This window comes from Parambassis ranga, chromosome 19, assembly GCF_900634625.1.
Source record: "Parambassis ranga chromosome 19, fParRan2.1, whole genome shotgun sequence".
NCBI classification, from domain to species: Eukaryota; Metazoa; Chordata; class Actinopteri; family Ambassidae; genus Parambassis; species Parambassis ranga.
Window position 1 is genome coordinate 18,915,067 of NC_041039.1, and position 26,196 is coordinate 18,941,262.

The 26,196-nt window shown below is 40.3% G+C and overlaps 1 protein-coding gene across 4 annotated transcripts in view; it reads left to right on the top strand.

Annotated features, from left to right (window-relative positions):
• The window catches only part of peak1 (pseudopodium-enriched atypical kinase 1), a 73,074-nt gene that overhangs the window by 12,168 nt on the left and 34,710 nt on the right, over positions 1-26,196 (top strand). For 2 of the 4 annotated variants that reach the window (XM_028430190.1, XM_028430187.1), the window contains exons 2-3: positions 1,304-1,389; positions 23,170-23,234. The gene's annotated coding sequence lies outside the window, so the exon portion shown is untranslated. Of the gene's footprint in view, positions 1-1,303; positions 1,390-17,915; positions 18,077-18,248; positions 18,377-23,169; positions 23,235-26,196 lie in introns of those variants that run through there. The other 2 variants (XM_028430188.1, XM_028430189.1) reach the window with 2 other exon arrangements.

A 26,196-nucleotide genomic window follows, 5' to 3' on the forward strand; every position in this document is an offset into this window, starting at 1 on the left:
TGCACTGCCAATTAGAACCAGAGGAAGGAAGTGGTCAAGGCTAAATCTAGAAGTAAAGGGAAGCCCAGGGGAGAATTGGCCTTACTCTGCTCCTGTTTATCTATGATATGTGGGACATTGATTTAAGTTGAAGATCTCTCCTTTATTTTCTGTATCTCAGTCTTCTGTGATTTCCACTCAGCTGGCAAGAGTAAATCAGTAAGAGAACTGTACAATACTCTATTAAAAGGGTTATCAGCTTGCACACAGATTTGAGTCATTTCTCTGCTTCATTCTGGTGAAAAGTAAACATACTTTAATTTTGGACTCTAGGTTGACTATATAAGCCTGTTCACTGTATAACCCTCACACCTGCACGTGTTCTCACAGAGCGACCAGGCTCACCTCCCCCCACAGCCTGCTCACTGGAAGCCAATATTAGTGTTGGATTATACATTAAAGGCCAAGTCATGTTTAGCAAGTGGACCCTCTTAAAACAAAAAATAAAAATGCTTACAGTGTAAACAGACTCCCCACCTCTAAGCCCTTGGCTCTAATAGTTGAGAGCCACTAGCTATGTTCTACACTAACAATTCCTTATATAGCTTGGTTTCTTGCCTGAGCGGACTGCAGTATAAGAGGGCGAAACCAGTATGCCATGCCTGCAGGGTATGAATTTAGGGCACGGGAGTGGTTCATGTCTAATTTCTGTTGACTCACAGCATTTAAGAAGAATTGCCAAGTGACACCATGTTGGAGAAAGGGTTTGGAATGGCTCATTAGCCTGTTGTCATTATCAATGCACACACTGATGCAGTGATTGGAAAGTTAATAATCGCACATTAAGAGGGAAAAGCATTTTTGACAAGGTTATTCTGAGCTTTGTGACTTGTAAACCACAACAAGTATTAATTCTTTGTCTTGCTAGACCTGTTAGTCCCACATACAAAGCTAGTTCCAGGTCTACAGATTCTTACCACACATTTCAGTACTTTTTGTTAATTAAGATGGCAGAGCAGGTCACTTTCCAAGGACCATCATACTGTACTTTTATCATGTGCTAATGGTTAACTGTGTGTGCATTGAACACATCTCAAGACTGCCTGAACATGACAACAAACCCACAGTCAGTATCCCTGCTTTCCAATTCTCAGTAAAGTGTTATGATCTTTATTCAAACTAGATGATGGACCTTTGCTTCTAGAATTGATGTTGCTTTGATAAGCTTATGTCTTGATTTTTCAGAAGCAAGACCTTAAAGGAGTTTGTGATGGTGACATGAAGCTGACACCTGCCCTTTTGTCTCTTGTTTCCTTGTCTGCAGGAAAAGTGGCTTCAGCCTTTAAGATGCCCTTTGGCTTTGTCTGAATCGGCGAGTACTGGTGCTCTGGGAGCCTCACAGCCTGACCGGTAAGCAAAGGCAGATTTTTTGTTTCTTGTTATTAGCTCACCGGTCGGCACAATTAGTCACATTGAAAATGCAGATTTAATTTGTTCTGCAGTCTCTTTGTGACAGTTTCAAACCACTTTGTATGATCAGGGTTCTTTAATGGAGTTTTTACCCTCTTTTCTCATTTAAGAGCAGGGCAGGGTGTGGGAATCAAGTAGTTGTGGGCATGTTAAAGCCATTGGGACATGTGTAATGTTGGGTTGTACAAATAAATTGCTAAACCACATAGTCACATAACAGTGTGCAAAAACCTGAAACTTTACAACGAGGCAAGCCAAAACCAACTCATGGCTAGTAACCAACATCTTTAGTCGTCACAGTGAGACTAGTTATAATGCGTTCTCCATTCCGACTTGACATAATATTTGGACTAGACTTAGTCTGTTATACGGTGGTTTAGTAATGCACAATGCTTGCACAGGGAGTCTGTAAGGCCATACTGTGTGTTGCAGTTTCTGCTCTGGCTGATGTTTGATAGTTCTTTGCCTTTGTGTTTATACCCCTCCATAAATCGTCCTCTTTGTAACCACCTTTCTCTTGGTTTGGCACAGAACTTCAACAACAAAAGAGCCAGATTTGTCAAACTACTTAACAACCTCGCCTTCTTAACTGAGCTGTGCTGGTTGAAAAATGCTCTGGCTTGTTTTTTTTCTTTCTTTTTACCAATCACAATCGTTTTGAACTAAGTCCAGGAAAATAGCGTTGAAGGGGGAAAACACTCACACTTGGTCATTTAACACTACAAGGTTTCACATGACCAAGGGAAAGGTCAAGAACTTATCCAGGTATGTTCTTTCCGCCACACCTTCTCAGTGCTGCAGCAAAGAGTCATTGTGAGTGTAATGCTGCTCATTAAAAGAATTTATTATGATCATTTTGTTTATTTTTAGCTGACTTGAAGCTTAATTCAACTCATGTTCCCGTAATTCAACTGATGTTGAGTGATTCATTTTATTATGCACTCATCTTCTCTTTCTGGGAAATGATTTCATCGTTCCTGACTTCATGACTTCATAAGTGTTGGTATTTCAAAATTGTAGCTTCACGTCACCTACAGAGCACAGCAACTATTTCTGGACATGTTTTGTTTTCGCTCTGCTTTTAGTTAGGTATTGCCGACCTCTACTTTAAAGACAAGGGCTGCTGTCTAAGTATGTTTTTTTTGCATTTAATAATAAGATGGTTGTCACTGCTGTTCTGTAATTTCACATTCGCATACGCCTTTCCTTTTCTCCCTGACACATTTGATCTGATTTGTTGGTTGTGCTTTCAAACATACTGTGTTCTTGTTGCAATTTTTTCTGTCATTTGGTGCAGAAAACGGTGAGCGTTTGCTGTCATATCTCTGTATTCTTTGTGTCTTTTGTGTCTGTGTTTTGCAGTTTCAACATCCAGTTGCTGCATTGACAGTGTCCAGTTATTGCTGCAAACTCATTTGCTATGTTCTGCCCTGATTCCGAGTCTTAATAAGCACCATAGCAAAATCCTACATTTGTCTTCAGATACTCTTTGAAATGGATTGAGGCTAATTGTGTTTGCCAGCTCTTTGGCGGAATCCAGGCCAGCCATGACACATAGCTCTGTGTTCAGAAGCTCTAGTCATATTGAAGATCAGACGGTCTTTGGGGGAGGTGATCTGAGAGGCTTGTATATGGCATAATTATCGTCTAAATGCTGATTCACTGATAATGTAGTCATTAACTTGAATAAAGGCTGTGGAATCCATGCTTGAGATCCACTGGGGAACTTCATTAGTGGTTTTGGGGATGGGAGAGCTGCTTCACTTATTGACATGACATTTATGGCTTTTTGGATTTTCCAATTTTTAAAACTTTTTTTTAATGTATCTCCATATGCCAATCAGCTAAACTGTGACCTTTTACTTATGTCTTTGTTCATCATCATTAATAGTGTCTTAGCAGGTGCAATAAAAAGACAAGTGAGAGGGTTGCAATGATGCCATCCAAAATGTAAATAAAGCCATTAGTAATAGTATTGGAAAGCCTGAGGAGGAGTATAGGCACAGTATGACAGTTTCTTAATCTTGAGATTGGGATACAGTTGAATGTCAACTTAATTATAAACACATATGCGTAGATCTAAGGTTCTTTTTAAGGTAAGATAAGATAAGATGTTGCCTTAGCCTAATCTGCATCAAGAGTGTAAAGCTGCACATCTTATCTAAACCTGGTGATGTGAGATGTATTATGCTTGTGCTGACATCACAAATATGAAGAAAACAGAAAATTATTTTATCCTACCTAGGGTTGGAAGACACTTTTGAATATTCTGATTAGATGCCTGTGGTAAAAAGAGGCCTAGTATAGCAGCGGATTCCCTGTTTCTGAGCACTCTGAAAGTCAATGTCTATTGACTGGTAGCATATATGTACAGATCCATCAACATTACACACTGGTGACTGATGGAAGTTGCTCTTCTTATTGATTGTTGCATTTCCCCCTACTGTGATATGTCCTTGATAAATGGATGCATTGATTAAGATGTGTCCTGTGCTTTTTGCCTCTAGAGTTACCACTTGAACAATGTTCACTAAAAGTGCCCTTGCTATCTTCAACAGTAAACAATGTAAAGTTTTCCCATTAGGACCCCATTGAAAAGGTTTAAATCAATTAGACCATTGAGAGTATCTACCTTCCAGGAAACACAGTGTGAAAGTGGAAAAAGCTAGACGTGGTCTGTCCTTGAAGCCCATCATGTCAGTGGAGACAAGGTCAGCGCCGATCAATAAATAAGCAGGCGTCTGGAGCATGTATTCCCATCACACTCATGCTCTGTCTCTCTCTCTCGCTCAATCCCTGACTTTCCCTCTACTAAGTGGGCTGTGGAAACAAGCAGCTGTTGGAGTTCCCATCAGTACACATAAGAGAGCAGAAATGAATTCCACAAAGGGAGGCGCACATGTCTGAATCATCAATATGAAATGATCTGCAGGTCAGCTCTCTGCTCAGTGTTTTTTATCATTCGATGTGAATTTTGATGGATAACCGACCACTTTAAAAACACCCTCAATTGGGGCTACTCAGTTTGTTATTTTTCAAGAATATTAAGTGAGGCCTGTACATCATAAGCTTTTATTGTCACAGAGTTGCTTTTGAATGATGGCAGTTTCCTTTAAATTCCACCAGGCTGTCACTCCATGCTGGCTGCTATAGTTATCTCAGGCCTGTTTCAACTTAGCTATGGCAGGAATGTGCCATTGCATGAGAAGAGGTCATCATTCCTCATGGCCTGCCATAGCTCTCCCCAGTCCTTAGTCAAGGCTTCTGAGACGCGGACATGCTTTCCCACGCGTGTAACCATGCTCAGTTTTATCAATGAAGAACGTCGATATTTATTAAGGCGGGACCTTAACTTAGCTTTATCCTTTAGGATACTACAAGAAACTACGAGTGATTACTTACTTTGAAACTACTAATTCACTGATTGTCGATAAATCTATGTTCTAGTTTATTTGGATTTCTTGCCCCTACACTGAGTATATGTTTGTTTTCCAGATCTGCGGCCCAGACAGAGTGCCCGAATGGTTTATGTATTGATCACATTTGACACGTGCAGAAGTGCAGGGACAGTCCTGCTGACATGGACCCTTGAGGAAGGCTGGTCTCAGACAGAGCTGTCAAATTATTTTTGCCAGTGTCTGAGAAACTTTCTGCCAATTTTTAGGGGGGCGGGCAGTCGTCCCTGACGTTTGAACACAGATACAGTTACTTCACATGCTGTCATGTAATCTGTGTTTCAGATTTATTGGCCCGAGTCTGTCCAGAGACTTTCAACTTGATCTGTGCCAAGCCCCGTAGTCTGGCCACCTATTGTTTCACTGTTTAGTCAACCTTCTCTTGCCTGGGTCTTCAAACAGGCTGAAGTTTCAGCTGTTCAGCCTCTCCTCCCCTGCCTGTGTGGCCCCTGCTTTGAAGATGGAATTGAAGAACTTAACCTTCATCTTTAGCTGATTGATTGAATTTTAAATGAAGAAAGTGTAAAATAAGTACCAGTATTTTGTGAGTAGCCCTGCAATAAACTGGCCACCTGTCCAGGATGTACCCTGCCTCTCACTTATTTATGGGAGAAATAGGCTCCGGCCTGCAGTTAATGTTGCTTGAAGTCGTAGTGAATTTGTTTTTGGTATTGTTACTTTATATTGTTGTGTTGAAGACCATCTGAGAGCCCAGAGAGTCGTTGCTGTCATCCAGGAATGTGGATTTTCCACTAATTTGGACTTCACGTCTCCGCTGCCACAAACTTCCTAATCACACCTGCATATTTAGTTGTTTCAGAGTTTACTTAACAGAAGGCTAAAAGTCATAAATAGGTTTAAACAGTTCTTGAAGCCTTTAACATGCGGACACAGCTGTCTTGCTGTGTGTCTCCTGCAGTCTTTATTCTGTTTGATTCAAGCCTTAACTTTTGATTTTTAATCTCCTTCGGCTGGATGCCAATAAAAGCATAGAGAAACTTTGAAGCAAAGTAAATAAGTTTTGCCATCCTTATTTTGAATTACGCAAGTATTTCTTCCAGCTATTATTTAAAGGGAGCTTACCACAGGACTTCTGCACACACTCACACATGCACGTACAAACTAATACATGATTGATATTGTTCAGTATTTGAGTTGATGTGCAAGGCTAGATAAGGAAAAGACTGAATGCTGCCCGCCAGGGATTTATCATCCTGTCAGGTTTGAAGGGATTTATCTTCCATTACGAACACTTGTTTTTTTTAAACGAAACACAACAGGTTTATTGACAGAGTATGTGTTACAGTATCAAATTGAAGGTAATTGCAGAAAGCATATAATCTTGTTTAGCTGGAAATCTGGTGTGTTGAGGTTTGAGCGGCTGTGTAAACATCAGTCTATGTTATAATGTAAACGTGCACAGAATCATAAGAGAACTTGCATGGAGAATGAGAGGGTTGCAAGGTTCTCTGGTTTGTATAATCTTGCCTTGTTGTGACGACTCTACACACCCGGCCTAACCCCGTCCATCCCACCAACGATTGCGTGTTTTTTCAGCTGTGTTTACATGCCAGCTCTTTGAAACATGAAAGGTGGAGTGAATGCTTTCCTCTGTACGAGACTTCTGACATCTGTCAAGACTTAACATCATTCATTTCACTTCTGTGTGGGGCAAAGATTCCAGTTTTGAGCTGACGTACACACAACATGTCTTAAATGTGTTTGATGGCTCATTTCAAACCTTTTTGACTTCAAGTTAACAGAATATGTTGGGATGAACTTAAATGAAGTTTTCTGGGTCCACACAGATTGAAACTACACTTTCTTGAATCTTGAATCTTGTTTGTTTATTTTCTACATTTCAAGTGTTGGTAGAAAAGCATCTACACAACATGCATTATAGATGAATATGGAAATCGAGCCTCTGAGCTAATAGCTAATTTTTAATCTGTGGTAGCTCTCAGCCTATGAGCATCCACTCCTTGGTTTTGCAGCCACACACCAGATTATTTGCAGCCTAATTTGGTCCATTTCATGCAGAATAATGCGTCATCTTTACGTTAACGTCTCCACAAAGTTTCAGTCTCCAACAAAATCAGATTTTTGGAGTTAACCTCTTTTCTAGGGCTTTTGTTATTTGCAGTTTAAGCAAGTTCAAAATATCCACAAGAGTTCAGAAGGGATATAGATAGGGTTTTTTGCATTGGCAGTACTGCAGTCACTGATTTTGCTTAACAACTGGGAATGTTTTGTGTTGCATTACTTTTGACTTCCAGGAAAGAGGAGGTGATATAAAGAGAACTAAAATGACAGAACTGCTTAAAGAATATCAAATCAAGTAACTTTTGTCCAGATGGACAATGTGGTGGTAATGTCATCAAGATGTTAGCAGTCAAGCTGTGCCATGAGAGATGATTACAACAGAATGATTACACAGGGGATTTTTGGAGGAGAAGTGAACCTTCAATACATCCGTTTAAACAGTGTCATTGGTTTGCAGATCATTCATGCTTTCTACTAATTCATCTGTCAGTGCTGGTGATTGTATCTGCAGGCCACACTGATAGGATCCAGTTGTTTGTCACCAGAGGTGGGATAAAATGTTTAACTTGTGTGAATTTGTGTTTGTGACAACAAAGGCTACACTCTGACATGGACCCTTGAGGTTAAAGCTGAAGAGTGTTTTTACTCCTGGAAAGATGAGCACTGACTTGTGAAAATGTTGTGTTAACTCCTCCATTGCACATTGTCAATGCTACTTGTTTGCTTCCAGTGTCACAAGGAAATAACTTTCCATCCATGGATTGATAGTCTGTCCCTTTTCCTTGGAAATGTTGTGCATTACCTCTTGCCAGAAGGCCTGTAGAGCCAGATCTGTCTTCTGATGCCAAATGGCCAAAATGAAATTAGATTTTCAAGAGCTTGGCAGGGAAATGAGGGGGGAAAGTGGAAACTATTTTCAGAGAGAAAAGTAGGACAGGGTTAAAAATTGACCAGAAATATAATATTTTTGTTCAATATCCAATGAGAATGAAAAACAAACTCAGAGCTGAGTATAAAAAAAGTTGTGTATGAAAAATGATTGTAACTTGCTTCCTGTCCTAGTTACAGAGTCTTGAAAACATGTGCTTCTTTAAAATGCTTTGAACTTGGAAGGATCTTACCGGTTCCTTACCCTTGCCTTCCTTTGCCCATCCACCACTGCCTGGATAGTCTAACTTGTCAGAAAACACTTTGTTCAACAGTCAAAGGAGACATCATAAAGGCATATCGGAGAGAACTAAGCTAAAATCATCAAATAAAGTGGGGCTGTGATATTTTGGTTCAGGTTATGGTGGATGTGTGGATGAGTCAGTGTGCTTAATTCCCACATTAATTCACTTCAAGGATCATTAGTTGCACTTTTGTGCTAAATATGCAGCAGCAGCTGTGCTTTACTGACAAGTTGTGGCTTCCTTTGTTTTTGTCAGGATTTTTTTGCTACTCCCTGTATTAAAAAAGGGTCCATGTCACATTCCAGTTGATGTTGGTCACATGGCAGTGTGCAGTGATTTAAGCTCATCATGACGGTTCAAAAGGGTAAAACTCACAGCAGCCCATTGCTACATTGTTCTGAACCCCCAAAATCCAGGTTGCAACGTGATATAGCTCTTAAAGCCTTCATCGCCTGATTCGTGGTCATGGCTGTGTTGTGGCGTCCTGTTGCTGCATGTTTCTCACAGGCTCAGCTGTTTATGGAATGCAAGGCTGGTGGGTTGAAATATTTCTCTGCACACTGGCATAGATGTGCAAGCACCACTGCAACGGCTCATTTCTACAGTGGCCTGTGTAATTTATGCACAAGTGTGCGGTATGATGGTAACAGTTTGCATTGCTTAAAGTGTGTAACAGCAAATTATGTTAATGTATGACAGTTCATAGTTGTTTCTGTCCTTTTTTTCTGTTTATTCTTTTCACATTTTGAATCACTAAACTCTTCATCAGAAAGGTGTGGGTGTCACCTCAATCGTTCCTTTTTAGGAAACTAATCTTATGGATAAGACTTAACCTCCCTGTAACAGAAAAAAAGGACCATGTCAGTCAGTTGTTTCTGGGTATGTCAGACATAATTTCTCATAACCAAAATGAAAAAAAGGCAGATTTGTGGGAACATATTGGCCCGACACTGAATGTTCTTGGTAAGTGGTGAAGTGCTGAAATGAAATCCTCCCCATTGTCCTGCCAGCACTTTAACAACAGAAATAGCATGCTGTATTGTCATTCACCTTAAAATCAGCATCACCTTCTTAAAGTCTAGAGATGAGTTTTTCTCATTTTAGAGCAAAAGGAATCGGAGGAAAGGAGTGAAATCTTAAGCACTTAGTCTAGCTCAAAAGGGCAAATCTGTCTTCCTTCTTCAGAGACTTTAAATATATTTTAATGTTTTAATTTCTTTGTACAGCACTGACTGCTGCTTTCATGCTGATCAACAACATAGCTACCAGTACCCTCATTATTTGGTACCTGGTGAATATAACGAATTACACTTCAAAGGGCTATTTTTGGGCCTGACGTCCTAAAAATAGAACACAGCGATGGAAGGCTGTAAAACAGAGCAGCGTTCGCCTTTGTTCACTGTTCTAATGACTTCATTTCTATGCATTGGGAGCAACATTGATGGATTTAGATGTCCTGCTGTGTCTTCTGGTGACTCAGTCATTACACATCTACAGCACTCATTATGAGGGTCTATGGTGCTGTGCTTGAAAAACAGCCATGTAACTGTTTGAGTATTCAGAAAGTGACAGAATGACGTTTTTTTTTTTCTCATTACCTGTCATTCCTTCTTCCCCTTACGGAATAACTTAACATTAATATTTGAATTTAAAAAGCAGACCGAGTTTTGTGACAACCTTTTTAGAAAATCGATGGTAATGGAAGAGATAAGCAGTTTCTTAAGCTTTGAGATTCAAACTGCAAACTTGGCATTTTTTGTTTGCTTTTTGAATGAGAAAGGTGACAACTGCATAACTATTGTAGTTTAAGACCAATCCAAACAGTTGCACCCATTGTTTGATGACAGAAAGATATATTGTAGGCCTGCAGTGATAACTTCGGACATGCTGGTGTCCTCTCAGTGCTGACATGCACTTCTCCAACAAAGCAGTGATTTTCCTACTTCTGCTCCCTGGGGGCCCCGGTTATAACAGGCGAGCCGCTGAAACATGCATGCGTCATTTCTCCCAGGAGATTTAAAACTCGGAAGAATCTCAAACAATCCTGCTCTTTGGGAATAGGCTGGGTAGATTCTAGTGTATAAGTCGACCATAGATTTCAAAATAATGATCTTGGAGTTGTTCTTAATGATGCTATGAATATTTAAGCAGCTTAAATCTTTCCCATTATTTTTCAGATGAGCTTCTTAATCACCTGTGAGTGAGAACATGTGACTGCTGCCAGGTGCTGCAACACACACTGGCCACCTGTGCAGCTCAGATTCTGGTGTTTCTATATTTCTATATTTGCAGGTTGTGTATATATGGACTATGCATACATAGCTTTAATGAGTTATGCATCATGCTGGCACTAAACTCGCAGTTTTACTGCCTCTATGCTCTGCAGGATCTGTGTGCAATCACTGCATTAATTGGTAATTTTTTGCCATTTGGGTTGTTTAAAATTTAAGGAACTAATAACAAATATGTAGCAGCTCTAATCAACAACAATGCAATACATTTATCAGTTCACCACCATCTCTCTGTAGGACTTTGGTTTAAGTAGCAACTCTCTTTTTATCTTTTGATCACACATGTTAACAGACCTAAACTTTTTTTCATTGTCTATTTTTGCTTTGCACCATACTCCTGCCCCTGGGTAGCAGATATATTAGAAAATAACATGGAGACCGCAAGAGCCTTGTCTTTCTCACTGCCATTTCTTTGTAGTGCTTCATTCTCTGTGGCTTTTTGCTTCTTCCTCTTTGTCTCTGCCTTTCTTTTCCTCTCTTGCTCTTGCTATGTGTGTATTTGCCTTTCTCAGAGGGCCCTTCACAAGTTCTTATCACGTATTTGGTCTAACACAGGCCCTCAGAGACGTGCTGCAATCAGCCCAGAGCAGGAAGCCGACATGAGGCAGGCTATGCAGAAGGCTTTATTCTGTACTTAACAATCATGACCCTATTCCCTCTTTCCTGTCATCCCTCCCTCTTCTTCCTCCCTCTCCAAACTGCTTTCATACGAACTCATTGTCTTTGCTTTGGGTATTCATTTCTCTCTGAAATGTGCCCTTGTCATGAAAGTTGATCTAGGCAAAGGTTGCATTTTTCAGTGAATGCAGCAAGACTTGTCTGAAAGGTTTACAGCGTATAGAGGAACAGAGTGTTCTACTAATGTGTAAAAATGAGAAGCTTTGTGGGAAGTGGAAAATCTGAGGAAATCAGGACAGTTTGTCTTAGTATATGACAGTTTGCTCACAGTCTGGTGTTCAAAGTTTTTAAGAGTCTGTACATCAGCAAGCACAAACAACCCTGCTCATGTTTTTATGAGACAGTCGCTTCACTAGTGGTTTATTTCATCCACTAAATAATGTGGTGGGTATTGTGATAACACTGCTGTTTTCGCTTTTAGTACGGCTCTATATTTTTTAAGCCACTTCAGCATTGTATACTTGTCATCTGCTGTGCTCATATTGATAGTTACAGTTAATGTCTGTTAAAGCAATTGGTACTGACATGAATGCCTCTATCTGGAGGCATGAAAATATTTATTTTTCATGTCTTTGTGGTTATTTTTCTGAAGATAAAGGCCAGGGATAGCAGTTTCACTAGAAAATGTATAAAATGTATAAATAAGTGAGTTTTGCATTCACAGAGTAACAGTGTTGCCCACTTTGTGAGGACCTTGTGTATAGAAATTGAACTGAGTTGAGAGCTCACACATACTTTTCTGCTCCTAGCAGGGTATTGTTGGCAGTCGGTGCTATTACACTTACAAAGAGGATGTTATCAGAACTCCAATAACAAACAGAAAGGCTTGACCTCACACTTTTCTATACATTTGTGCTCTGCAGCATCCTGGATGGTGATCAAATGTGTTGATGAAAACTATCCCTTAGCGTAAGAGCCCTGTAACACATTGATAGAACAACTGTGATTAGTTTATTCAGTTATTTTGTTTTCTAGTGGATACATATCTATGTAGACTTTAGCACTTTCTTCTGTTATCTCTGGTCTAATGGGAAGTTTAACAACCTAAAGCCAGATATCCCTGAAATCATACTTTATCATCATATGAATAATTTAATTAATTTTTAATTTTGAAAAGATTTGGCTGTAGTGTAATATTAAGAATTTCTAAACTAAAAATTGATTCATGGGGGACATTTAAGTGCATAATATAGCTATAAATGTAGGTAAGTCCACCAGGTATTTTTAAGTGGTGACAGGGTTCAAAACAGGCATAATGTTGAATTGAAATATATTATTTAAACTGTCCTGCTTGATCTTTTTGAACGTGCACTGGACCCTGTGGAGCCCCTTTATTTTCTTACAGCCTTCACCCTGTGTGCATGTTTAAACTGTGACTCAGTATTTTATGGTGGCAGATTGATATTGCACCATTTCATCACTCTCACCACTTTATGTCCTGCGCTTGAGTTATCAAATAGCCCTCTCTTTTGAATATTGTATGTCATGATGACCCCCTCTCTGGCTCAGTAAAATGTGTTGAGGCTCCTAGAGTTGTTGCTGTCTATTGCTGTCCTTTACCCTCAAAGTAGGAAGGATTCAGTGATTTTTTTTACCATTTAATAGGTTCTAATGGCCACGTGAAATATTCATTTTAGATCATCACCAGGCTCCTGAGAGGTGAGTGTCATAATTAGAATGTTAAAGGAGTGGCATAATTTTAGTTTGGGACATAAACAGTGTTGGAGTACATGCACACCTGAAAAAAATCAAGAGACTACAAGTTGTAATAAAACAAAAAATTCAGGGCCACCGTCATCACCAGGAAACATACAAGGTCGATATTTTCAGTCCCTGAAGGGGACCACTCTTTATGTATCTTCCACCCATAGCTAAAAAAATGGTGACTGCATCGGTTTTGCTCTAACCTAACCATCTGTTGTAACTATTGACCATTGACTTTCTGTCCCATGTTGAACCTGTGTTGTAAGTGCTTCCTGTCCATATGTTCAGTCACAGATCAGTTTAAGCATCAAAACTACTGGTTTAAATTAGTGACGAAAGTTATAGGTTGTGTTAAATTCTTTAGCAAATGTGTTTCTTCGTTACACTGGGGATAAGAATATTTATTTACAGTTATTCATATGACTGAAGGAGAGTGCTTATCAATACAAACATGGGGCCACTACAGGACATAATAATTGTGATTATATGTTATATTGTTGTGGCATCCTCGTAAAAGCCAACAAGAATACATCGTTTATCTTTTTAGGATTCTGGATTGTATCTGTGATCAAGCTGAGTGTCTTCAAGGAATGCAAATATGCAGCGCTGACACTGCATAGATACAGTTTCGTCCTACTTGACATGGAAATAAAGGTGCAGGCCATGATTGAATTAGAGCTGTCAGGCATGTGCTATGGTCTAAAATCCTGGAATGCTTCTAATCATTTTGCCTCTCTTTTGAGAAAAAAAAAAAAAAAAAAAAGTAATTCGCTGAGTGACCTGCATCTTGTCAGTTTGTCATGCTGATGTACTGCATTTGGGTGCTAGACAGAGGTTTTGCATGTCACCAGCCTTTTAGCTTGATTGCAGGACTCCCAAGTTCTACATGGTACATGGAGATGGAAATACGCACCATTGTACATTATTTTTTCACATGTGCGTCTCAAACGCCACAGTTTCCTAGTCCAGATTAGCTTGTGGTGCGTATTACCAGCTGTGCCAGGCTGCTGTTAAAAGACTAAGCTATTTACTAAGACCTGAGATACTTACGGAGGATGCTGCTAATTACATTTTCTGTTGTTTCTAGAATTGACATGGGAAAGTGCTGTTATAGTTGGAACTGTAACTGTAATAACTTTATTTACTTAAAAGCATGAGTAGTATTTGATTTACTTTAGGATTTGGGTTAATTCAAGCAGAAATATTGCAGTGCTGCATGTGGAAGCAAAAACAATGAAGGACTCTGCCATTATCACTTTCAGTCACCCGGCTCTCCGAGCTCAACCTCACCGATGCACAAGCCCTTTCATATGCTTTGATCCTGTTAATAATTATTTGCCATGCAGCTGAAGAAGAAGGGCAGATTGGAAAAAAAACAGCAGAATGCTGTGCACAGATAGGCTCATTGAGGAGAGGGTGGCGGTGGGGGGACTTGGAATGTGTTGTGGTGTGGGAGTTTCAGCCCTGTGTTGTCCTTCCAGACGTTTTCACTGAATATGAAAAAGCGGAGAGTGGCCAAGGGGCTTCATCTGGGTAACAACAAAAAGACAACAATGGATAACCATGTGCCCATCAGCCATGGATAAACAAAAGATGCATTTTAAACACATTTCCTTGGTTTTACTCACTCTTCTGAAAGGAACGTTATACTGATACTACAATGCATCATTCATTGTCCAGTCCACATAATTTAATTTCTTATATTGCTGATGTCTTTTGATGAATTCTAACTGGCCTCGTCTTATCTCTTCGTTGCCATCCTTCACTGTTGGAAAGTGTTTACCCTTATGGACCAGCTCCCCGTCTGGACTGGCTCTATACTGTGTCAGAACAGAACTGAAATCAACATCCTTACTGGTCTGCTGGCAAGGTTGAAAAGAAAAGCATTAGCTAGGGGCAAAAACAAACCGAGCAGCTTGACTATTTCTTCATCCTTCTCTCTCCACTGGGGTTGGCGATGGATTGCGGTGACATTCTTTTTTTTTTTTCTTTTTTTTTCCTCCATAGTGACTGGCACTCATTACGTTATCTATACTGGGGCCTCAATTAAAAAGCTGAAAGGTCTCCATGATTTCTCTGAGAGTGTGCAGTATAGTTTGTCTTTGATGCAGGAATTCTTAGTGAAATTCATCCAGTATTACAAAGAGCTGTGCTGTCAGATATTTTAAGCTATTCCCTCAGATTTGGCAACCTCCCAACTACCTCTGCCATGTTGACTGACAAGACTGTAATGCAGTAGGACACAGTAATCTGTAACATCATCTCACACTTCATTGGTTTGTGAAATTTGTGTGTTTTCACCATAGCTGAGATACATAAGTGGCTCTACAAATCCCTTCAAATCATGACTCTGGAGTGTCAGAAAGTGCCAGACGAAACAGGACCATGATATAATTAGAATCACAGTATTCTGCCCCTCCTTCATGCCTCTGCTAGGTTCGAATGGGACTTACTCATTACTGCTGTGACTGGTTAGCGGATACTATGAGATATTCATCAGTATCTAGAACTCTTTATGTGGTGATATAAGAATATAAGACCACTGGCAACAGCCTAAAACTACCTGAGAATAGAGCTACCGCTCTATGGCGGGAAAGCCATGAACAACAAAGGGCCACTCCCTCTCTGCCTCTCCATCTTATTAAGAGTCATTGAAATCATTGATTGATAGGATACACTTGTTTCTGCCATAATGCCATAAAAACACGACTTTTATGTTCTTACAGCTCAGTAAAAAAATTGATTTATTGAGGGTGCGAGGTAAATCGCCAATGAGTAAGAAGAATGGGTCAGGACTCCCATCCCTCAGCTGCTTTATTGCTGCAACTCCACATGTTAAAAGAAGTCATTATAGTGACAAATCTGTGATTGCCTGAATCTGTAGACAGGGCCACTGATAGTCAAGGACAGAGGGATGAATGAACCTGTTAGATCTCCCGTCACTTCAGGATGGGGAAATAAAAATGAAAGAGAGAGGAGTGAGAGACAGAGGAGGATGACAAAGTGGGAGATCCTGGTGATGGAAAAACAGGCGTTAAATGAGGATTCTCTGGTGTTTGTGTATGAATGCATGCACAGCAGCAATATTTATGCAAGGAGCATCACATACAAACACAGAGGCAGCATTCACAGATGAAAGGCGGCAAATCTTAATTAGCTGGTTAGCCGTACATAATGGTGTCTAACCCACAGGTATTTTTCTTGGAAGCCATCTCACATTAAGTGTTGTAACCGATGCTTTGCATCCATTGCCTCATCAGTCACAGGTGAACCTGCTTTCATGGCATTAAAAAAAAAGATATCAGGGAGATACAATATCACCACTGTGTCTCTCAGTCACATGGAGCGATAATATCAGTAATACTTTCATCGCGCGATCCTTGAGATAGACGAACGTCACTGACCACAAAGGCTACAAAGGCTTTCTGTTTTATTTTAATCCGTCTCCGAGGAAACCTCTGCTTATATCAGCTGTTTTTTTTCTGTAGGATGGCTAATTACTGGCAACCCTCTGGCTTCACTTCACCCCAACCCCCTTGCTGTATTTCTATCCTGCTTTTTTCCATTCCTATTCCTTTCTGTCCGGCACACCGTTCCTCCAGAGATCGTGCTAAGAAGAGTCCAGGAAATGGCAGGGTAGAGTTTTCCGTGACTCCTACATTTTGCTCTGTATAATTTTTCAATTTCTAATGTTTATAGCCTATTCACAGCATTATGAAGTACCTGCCATAGAACATGTTTTATTGATAACATAAAAATGCCTGCAGTTCTACTCTCTTATTTATCTTTTTCCAAACAATACCCTTGTAAGTTCCTTGGACTAACTCCACCTCCAGCAGCCTGCTTTTATTCCGAATATGGACCCTGCCTCCTCGGTGTTGATGACATATGGTCCAGATGTCAGCACAGATGATGAGGCCACATAGACCTCACTGCATCATCTGCCAGCTGCCCTCACATCTGCATCCATGCTACCTCTGTGGTCAATAGTAAATGGCCTCTTTAAGCTAATTTAGTACCAAAGTGCCATAGAGACTAAACACTGGAAAAAAGCTGGTACTCATCAACTGACTCTGTCTCAAAAATGCTGCATAAATGCTGAGAAACCTTCCAGCCTGAATGCCTTAGATTTGTTTTGGTTGTAAAATAGTCATTCACGGGGCCAACTTCATTTTAACATATGTCTTGTACGCCTTGCAAAAGTGAGTAACAGTGGAGGCAGCGCTGGAAGCTAGATGTTTCAGCTGTGGAAATACTGATGGCTTTTGCTTAAAGTGGGCTGTTTTGGACAGGCTCATTTGTTGTGCATGATGTTGACGGTCGTACTGACTATGTCCCATCCATTTAAAGATATTTCTGCTGGCAAGGAATTCTCTGCAGAAAAGGCTATTTACTGAGGAAACATGGTGTAGATGTCAAAACTTCTAACAGAAGGGGTGCTTAGGCCAACAGAAACTGGAAATATTTTGACACTGTAGACATTTTGTGTAATCACTTGTAATGTGTTGATTGCACTGACTTGTCATACCATTGCTGAGCTGTCTGGATTAAATTACTTTTCCACACCTGGAAATTAAGAGTCTAATACAGGCAATATGTTTAGTATGGAATAAGTTGTGAGTTTTTTTCCTAATTCTTTAACAAAAACTTTGGAATTAATTTGATATATATATATAAAAAAGTCTAAAAATATAATAGAAACTCTGAACTTTGTTTCTTTATGGTTCATCAAGCAGCCCCTGTTAATACTCTTTATTGGGATTACAGGCCGCTGAGGGGTAACACACATTTAAACACTGTTGGCAAATCTCCAGAAAAATAAACACAATGCCTTTCTGGATTAATGATTTGCTTCATTGGTTCATACCTTTGCGCATAGTAACTAGTGCTTATTTAAGGATGGCAGACACACTTTCCCTGTCTAGACTTGTTCACTTCAAAATTTGACTACTGAAACATCCATTAAATGTGTTTAAAGCTGTCCAGTGGCTGCTTTTACTCCAATCCTTATCAGTGGGAAGCTGACAGCTGCTCGACTCTGTCCCTGCCTGCAAACTGTAAGGTTAGGAGGCATCATGAAACTGATAGGTCTCTTTGGGAATTCAGTTCTTCTGGGAGGACTCGGCTCAACCTCATTCTCTCATTTCTTCTCCTCTCTGAACAACATGCGGAGTGCTTAATGGACCCAGATGACGTGACTGTTGTAAAGGCTGGTTACACATGGGAAAGAACATGAATTACAACTGCTAAAGAGAGGGGAAAGGCCAAATCTGTCTTGCCTCTGGTAGTCATCTTTTTTCCTTTCCACTTTTACTGTCTTTAAGGTAGATTCTCAGTGTCCTCTATTTGCCCTGTCTTTTTTACCTTACTGTTCTCCTAGTATCTTTTCTGGTATGTCGTGGCTCCGTCATCATAAACCTCTCTCATATTTGTTCCCTCCCTCCTTCCTGATGTAGCACTCCAGCTCTCCCTCCCTCCCTCCTTACCTCTCATTCATGCACTGGCTTCATCTCGACAACGTTTGTCATGTGGCTCTCTCCCTCACTTGTCTGTCCACGCTGACTGGAAACACACCACTTGCTTTGTAAGTAGCCACTTTTTTTTCTTTGGTTGCTTTCTCTTGTTCACTCTTCATCACTCTCCTCTTCCTGGTCCTCAAAGCTTCAACAACTGTTGCTGTTTGCACAGTATGACAGAGGCTTGCTAGCATGCTGATGGGCACAGAGATGGAGATGGACAGGATGATTACACAGGACTTGAGAGAGAACGAGAGAGAGAGAGAGAGAGAGAGATCCATAGTGGAAAGCAAATAAATGAAGTCAGTGGATAGCAGAAGAGACAAACCAGTCTATGCATCATCATCATGTCCTGTCTTCAGTGTCAAGTGTTTGGGTATGGGACTAGGCGCTGACGGGACACCCTCTAATTAAGCAGGATGTGTGGCTGTGGACATGCTGGCTCACATTTTAATGAGAGCTCTGAATACACTGGAGGAGCTGCAGTTCAGTATTGGACAACAATGGTTTTGTTACATGGCTAAAAAAATCTCCTTGTCTCTCTTTAGTTCTGAGATACACAAAGTACTTTTTATCTGTTCTAGTAACTTAACCTCTTTAGAGAGAGAAATGAGGTTAATGTTCTTTTATGCTATATTATAGCAGCCTGGGTTTCTTTTTCTCACCCTTATGAATATTGACGTTGTTGTGGAGCGGCTTGTTGAGCTTAAAAATGTTCAAAGGAGAAGGTTTATCTGTTTATAGGAAGTGTTGTTTGCTCCCACAGTCTCCCCTTTGCATTTTCTACACAATCTTCTTCTGAATGCTGAGAAACACACACACACACACAACATACACACATCTGTGTATGGTAGCTTATGTTGTGAGAGACTGTTGATATATGTTAAGCCCTTATTTTTAATTCACTCCAGGTCTATCTTACTGTGAGTCAATAGACTCCTAATTTCTTTCCATATATTATAACCAGCACTTGGGCTGTTGTATTTTCACAGGCTTTTTTTTAGTATTTTATTCCTCATCATCAGGTTCTTTGTTATGTTCAAGTGCATCCTAAAAATAATCCAGGCAGATTTTCAATCTCAGGTGTGGTTCCATACCTTTCCTGATTTTTCTCTTCGGGCAAACTGAACCAATATTCTTCCTTTAACCATCTCTGGAGACAGTTGTAAAGATCATCTAGTTGCCACGAAAACAACAAAATAAATTACGATACATGTCATTAGTTTCATTAGTGGAGGACTATAGATCATTACTTAAAAAAAAAAATGAATGCAAAGTTGGTGTTTTATAAGTGTCCTTGTTTTGGTGCCCAAGTTGACACTTACAGAATTCTAATGTTATGCTTGCTGAATCCCCACAGACTCATTCTAATGAAGGGTTGTTGCCAAAATGCTGTTTTAAGCATGGATCATGTGACAAATCTTTATCTCCCCTCCATGATTAATTATGATGACTCTGACTCATTATATTAGCTCAACTTCATTACTGATGGTATAGATTAAAAAAAAAAAAAAGCCAAGTAAGAAGTCAGAATCTCCAGAGTATCACATGTTGGCACACAGAAGAAACTGTAGTCATCATGGCTCACACTACCTTTAAGCCCTTCGTCACCTTTGCCAATGTCTGCTCGCTGGGTTCTGGCCAGGAAGTATAGAATGGTCCTCTGCTGTATCAAATGTTGCCCTGCTATCTAAGGAGGCCAGATAGCTTATCATCATCAACTGATGACAGAAAATCAGTCAGTGTGTTTAGTGTTTATTCATGAAGTCCATGTTCATTTGCAACCATTCTATTTTGAACTAAGTTCAATTATTGTTGTAAAAATAGCAACCTAAACTATATCTATAGCTTACATGTTGCTGTCTGGTTGTATGGAGTAACTTTGAAAGATATTAAAAGGTGTTCTAATACAGTCTGCTAACACAGTATACAAATGTTTTTGCAAGTATGCTGATTTATTTTAACAACTGCAGCTCACCTGTCCATGTTCCCTCCGGTTTCCCTGAAATGACGAGTGGTATCACGAGCTTGTCACTGAAGATGCAGAGTATTTTGGAGATGGTTGTTATGGAGACAAACACAAGGTAGCGCAGAATAATACAGTAGGCAACCATGCAAACTATTTAACTACTAGGACTGGTGTTGTGAAAATCAGCGAAGGACTGACCTGTTTACTGTTAGTCACAGTTTCCGTGCCTGTGTGGCGTCGACTCTTCCACTAAAGCTCAGGACTTTTAAGTGATGATTTGTCTGTGGTCTTCCACTGAGCCATGTTGTTGTGTAAAAGCTTCCTGCACTTCTTTGTACCCGACCACAGACATATTGAACACACCATATTTAAGAAAAACACAGGCCTTACATTTTAAGACGTTGCAATCCCTTAAATTAAGTGGAGGATAATAACTGTCAGACAAATAGCAGTGTTGTACTTCAGGTTTGGTGATGTTTAGGGATGTTTTAAAGCTTACAGAAATTGTTATCATGTTGTGGAGATACACTGCTTTGTTTGACAGCTATATATGTGAGTAATGAATGGTTGGATTTTAAAGTCTTTTACTTCAATCCTGATTTCAAGTATCTTGTCCGCATGCTTGTGGTTGAATGACTCAGTCAAAATACCATCACAGATTCATGTCGTGTTTGTGTTTCTGGTGTGTGTGTTTTTTCTTTTTTTTCTTGGTGTCCTGCAGGGATTTTAGCGGCTCAACTGCAAGTTATTAGCTGTAGCTCAGTCTCTCTGCAGTGCTAATGAGAATGAGTCAGCAAATTAGCCCTGCAGAAGTTGGTCATGGGCTCAGGTCATCGGCTGAAGGTGTTCTGTGAGGTCAGGTGAGGAGCTTCCAGAATAGCTTCAAAGACGCCAGCGAGCAGGGCTAATTATTGTGATACTGGACTGAACGAAGAGCATGATACACTCAGGGACCTTCAAGTGCTAAGCCCAAAAGGTATACATGAACTCTAACCAGTGGAAAGTGATGGTTTTATTTTATGGTGGCAACAGAAGCTGGAAGCTTGATCCCTCTTTTTATACTGAGGATATTAAATGTAAGTTTCAGACCACAAGCTAATGATATTCAGTTATGATTTGAAGAAAAAAGACAATTATAAGTGTGTTTACTGCTGAGTCAAAAATTGAGGCTGTTATTATAGTGTTGAAACAGCAACACACATTCACATTAAATGCACTCCTGAGTGTAGACAAAGCAGTAGCATGTTACAATCCTGAGTCCTGTGGAAGGGAACTTACAGGTGGCAGATGGACTACAGGAACCAGCTGTTTAAGGGAGGGATTGTGGTCGACGGAGTTCATGGAGGCAGAGACACGTGTCTGTCTGCACCTGCAAACAACACACAACAGTTGTATAACAGTGATATGCAGCAGCATTACACAGCAGACATGTTTTTGGAACGTATGCAGAAGACATGAAGTCAACTTAAAGAGTAATTCAGTAACTGTGCATATGTTGTGTGTCATCTCAACCATTTGACTGCAGCTCATCTTCACAGGCCAGTGTAGATGGGTTTATGGGTCTGTTGGGCAGTTATATAGTTCTGAGAGTGTGTGAAGAGTGTATTCAAAAATAAACTTGCCATAGTGTTATTCGCTCCATTGCAGCAAGGATGTTATTCCTGAAATCTCTGCGAGGTACAAATTTGAAACCAAGCCTAATTTATTCAGCAGTTGGACTCACAAGCTGTTTTTTTTCCTCATCTCCCAAGGATTTTCTCTCCATATTCCATTTTGACAGATCATTTTTCCATTCTAAAGCGAATAAATAGGTTCATAAGAAAAACCCAAGGATCCTGAGATGACTGCGGTTATTTTTATCCCCCAACAAGGCGCTTCATCCTCGGATGCATTAATGCAGAGCGGTTTTTAAGATAGAATCCTTAATATGGGGGTGGGGGTGGTTTCACATAATTTTCAGTAGTTTAACTTGGTTGCATAGCAACACTCATAGAGCCACCTATTTTCTTTCCTATACGACACCTCAAACAGATTGTATGGCAGAAGGAGGATTGAATTTACAAATGGGCGAGAGCAGTTTCAATTCACCGACAGATAATGTGCCTTCGTTTCACAGTTGCCATATAATCCATCAACTGGATTAGCAGAACTGTTACTGACCAGTTTATTTTAAGCACACTGGATACCACGGCCAGAAAGACTGCTTAGCTGAGGGGTTGTGTATGTATTCAACAATGCAGAAATAAAATATAGTAGCAGTCATGACAGTCTGAAAGTTTAAAACTCACACAAGTTGGTGCTAAATACTGATTTATTGAGCACAGATGGTGAAAATGATGCTTGGTGAATGCTAAGTGTACCACCAAATGTGGTGTTGTGTAAAGGTGCAGCTGCTTCAGCATTCACAGTAATGTCATTGTCACACACATCTACAGGAATTAGTTCACCCAATCAAAAAGTATTCTCATAAATCGCATTAGTGTTGTATGTAAATGTCTAATAAACTAGCTATGTTAAATCCCCACAGCAACGTTTCAGATAATCAGTCTTGTAAGTGTTAAAAGACTTATTTAAAAAAGTGTCAATAGTCTTTGTTGCTAAGAACAAGACCCCAGGGCTACTGGAAGCTAAAACAAGTTCATAAGGATCAAGTTGTCTTCATTTGTATAATAAAGCGTCTTTGGCTTTTAGATGACTTTTCCTGGGTGATCAGTGTACCAGCAAATCTGATATCTGTTCAGTGTCAGAACAATGACTTGCTCTGAAAATGAGCCTCGATGTTCAAAGATCTGCTTCAGGCAAAGTAACAAAAATGCTCCATCTTTGTTTGTACTTTGTCTGTTTCCCTTTTCATCACCCTTCCTCTTTCTCCTGCCTTCTGTCTCTGCACAGGGCCTCTCTGCTCCACAAAGTTGGGACTCCATGGCTGCCAGTATCGCTCCCTGATTCACTGCTCTGTAAGTTGATTTCTGTTTTATGTTTGTGTGTCTGGCTCAGTTTGTTTGTCCCTCTGTGCTCTGTCATGCCCTTTACCTGCTTTTTTAGATTTTCAGATGTAGCCCCCACACTTGAATTAATCAATCAGACCTTCAGTGCGTCCTCAGCAGTATCTGACTTATATAGCTTTACTTGTGGTGCTGTTTTGTCTGGTTAGGCCACACACAGACCCAAGTCATGCTGTGTTTTTTATTCCACTGATTCTTATAGTGCTCCTGCACATACAGCCATTAGTTGTACTGGCTTTCTGCACATCAGTTCTGCAGGGATTAAATTATTGTTTCAAGTTGTGATGTTATCCCCACACTTTGCAATTAACTTATGTGTGCATGTGTAATAACACATAACTTTGTGAGTGTAACTCTCAAGCAGACATTGTAGAAATGAATTTCTAATTCGGACCTATTGCTCTGAACTGTGGGGCAGGTGTGATGCATGGCAGTTGAGGCAATCAGTGGAATACTACGTTACATAGTGAGAAATCAATACATCGTGGGTTGTAAATATCCACAATACATGAATGTGCTAATATTTTAGATTTTAGTGGGTTATTTTCACATCCAGTGTGCATAATGCAGGACTGGTTCTGTCCTCTTTGGAAGGACTGGTTCTGTCATGGCTAAACGCTCCACTGTCTTTGCCAGCTGGTTGCTGTGTAGTTGGGATGTTTGGCACTGGGCAGGTACAGTTGGTTACTCGGAACATTTCCAAATGGCGCCGATGAGTGCAGTGAGACATTTCAGTCCTATAAAACCAAAAAATTGAGCTTAACCTCATCACAACACAGAGTGAAGGACTGATTGAAAGAATTCAGATGATGGTTAACCTTTATCAACATTGTCATTCACTTACCTCACTAATGATCTCTGTTTCCTTATGTCTCAGTGCCAGCTGGGTAAAAAGCAGCCATCTGTGTTGTTCTTTCTCAGCAGGTTTGGGTACCACTTTATGTGCATGTGCTCAGTCTCCACAGCCCTCATCACAGATGTTACAGTGTGTATACAATGACAATAGATCATTGAGCTTTTAAATAGATACACAGACAGCAGCAACAAAGAAGGTTCTCATTCTAATATGTTTTCCATACGGGTTGAACTTGTAATAATTCTTAAGATTCCGTGGAGAAACTGATATGTGTGGCACATATGGAAACTGCTACATAAGGGAGGAGGCAGAGGAGATTAAATGCTTGTACAGGCAAAGGCAGAGGTGCTTTAACTTGTGTGAGCACTCACAAGCTCTCTTTTTCAAATCTTTAGAACCACAGGCAGCATCTCACCTTCGTCCCCTGTGCGTTGCAGCTGGAATCGATAGCGGCGTAGGACGGCATTAGTGCTCTCCCGCTGCCTCTGCCTTGTCCTGTATCCATTAGTTTCTGTTGCTGTTGGTTTGTTTTGCACTTGGCAGTGAAGAGCAAAGATGGTGTTGTGTTCTGTGTAATTGGATGATGTGGTATTTGTATCTCCCAAGCTCGTGTCGCTCCTTGGCCCACTCCTCTCATCACCTCTCTCAACGCAGCTCTGGAAGATGATTGCTCAAATTGCTAAAATGAAGCACATGTACGTCTCTTAAACTAGCAAATGCTGTAAACAGTGATGGACTGCTCGGGAGTTTTATTTTGTTTTTGTTTTGATTCCTATTCTCTTGTATATTATAAGCTAGATATCACCATGGTTCCAATATTTCTTCATTTATCTTTGATGTGAAACAGAAACTCAGCGAGGAACGCGCAGACCTTTTCCCTCCCCATATTTTTCCACCAAACTCTGTCACATTTTGGAACAAATTCCCTCCCAGAAAGACAGCTGTGAATACTTTCCAGGCTCGAGCCAGATTGTTGGATTAGCGTAGCCATTCTCCAGAGAACACTGGTAGCAGGCAGCGAAACAGACAAAGCCATGGTTAAATCATTAGTGAAATAAGCCTGTCCCCCATTACCATCAGCCGTACGCAGTCCAAAAACCACCATGGGAAAGGAGGAGAGTTTCTTCGCTCACAGAAACACAGTTTCTATTTATTGGCGGTAATTGGGAACTGTTATCAAATCTCACCTCCTCCCTTCTCATTTCTCTCAGAGTTGAACACTGTAGCAGAAACAGGCAATTGTTCTTTGAAGAAAGTAGGACAAGTTTCTCCAGCAGCTTCAGATTTGTCTTGGGGCTGTGTTGGTCTTTTGTAGCTTTCTATACAGTCTACACAGCCTGCGTAGTTTCATGCCTATATTCCAGTAAGACTAATTAAAGCCTTAGTAAGAGTGTGAAGAGTTTTTGGTTGGTATGTATGTGAAATGCTTGTTTGTGTATATTCTAAAATTGTTGTTATTTTTTATTCTGATGAACACGGTTTTATTGGTCTGTTTTGACGGGTTTAAAATAAACCAAACCTCATTAGGAAAATGACATTAATGATTGAAGGTGAACGAGCTGGTGTATACACAGCTAACGTCCTCCTGTTTTTGTGCATATTGTGCATGCACAGTCTGCTTATATTATAACGACACAACGAGCAGAGAAGGTGGGGGATTTTGCAAAGAAAGATGAAAAGTTGAGTGGAACCTCATATTAAATATAAAGGTGGTGACGTAAACAGGAAGCAGACATGCTACCTGCCTTCCCTTGAAAGACTGCTGTGCTCAGTGCAAGCATCTACCGCCACCAGTCTGGCAAGTGTGTGTGTGTGTGTGTGTGTGTGATGTTCGAGCCAAAAGAGGTTTCTGTATGATCCCAACTGATTGCTGTTCAACACAGCCCCGCTGGCATCCAAGTAATATCCAGCTCTCAAGTGAGATACTACCCTTGATGCTTCCTGGTGCTAAACAAGTCTCTGTTCCACAGGGAAGAAGGAGCGGAAGCAAGAGGGGGGTTGTATGTTAGCAAGAGGGGAGCTTCATGAGCTCTCCACAGTCATCACCAGCCTGCCCCT